The sequence below is a fragment of the Ceratina calcarata genome, unplaced genomic scaffold, assembly GCF_001652005.2.
Source record: "Ceratina calcarata isolate Rehan_Ccalc_2016 unplaced genomic scaffold, ASM165200v1 scaffold21.2, whole genome shotgun sequence".
NCBI classification, from domain to species: domain Eukaryota; kingdom Metazoa; phylum Arthropoda; class Insecta; order Hymenoptera; family Apidae; genus Ceratina; species Ceratina calcarata.
Window position 1 is genome coordinate 159428 of NW_017142677.1, and position 732 is coordinate 160159.

Consider the following 732-nt stretch of genomic DNA (forward strand, 5'->3'; position numbering starts at 1 on the left):
TCTCGACACTACGTACAACGGCCAATTGAACCTTGAATGTGGCGCGACGCCTTTATCCCACGAATGCAAGAACGATCTTGTAAGAAGCTATCACCGCATCGATGCGATTGTTCATCAACGTAAACCACGCCCGAAACAACAACTCATTAAGTACCGCACGACCACGTGCAACTCTCCTACATCAAAATGGCCGCACGCGAACCCACTCACTCACTCCTCACCCGGAGCACCAAATGTTCGAGATTTATAAAGTTAATTAAACTTGACCCATGTGAGTCCTGCTAAAGGAAAAGGATTGAGTAAGTGAGTGGGTAATCAAACAAAGACACATTTCCGCGGTACCAAGAAGACACTTGCCGCGGCATAAAAACCCTCACGGTTCAGAGGGAAAAGCCGCGACAAGCGTAACAATTTATTATGCGAATAAATATGACAAATCAACAATGAACCGAGAATTTAATGTACACACCATCAATTCAAACGGGAGCTGCGGCCCGATCGCGCACGCCGATTGACGAGACCGAAATACGAACGTTACGACAATTCCGCTCTTTGCCAACTGATTTTAACCCGCCGCCTTGCCCATACCTGTGTTTATCGCCTCCGCCTTCCAGGCCTGTTCTTAACGCAAAAAGAGCTCTTATGCTCACACGACAAAATGGCCACCACATCGCCATGACACTCCAGCCGTTGCCGCTCGGGCCAACGCTGAGGTAAATCCACGGGCACAAC

The 732-nt window shown here is 48.8% G+C and overlaps 1 protein-coding gene across 5 annotated transcripts in view; it reads left to right on the forward strand.

Moving 5' to 3' along the window:
* The window catches only part of LOC108622188 (EGF like, fibronectin type III and laminin G domains protein pikachurin), a 116550-nt gene that overhangs the window by 98747 nt on the left and 17071 nt on the right, over positions 1-732 (forward strand). The window lies entirely within an intron of this gene.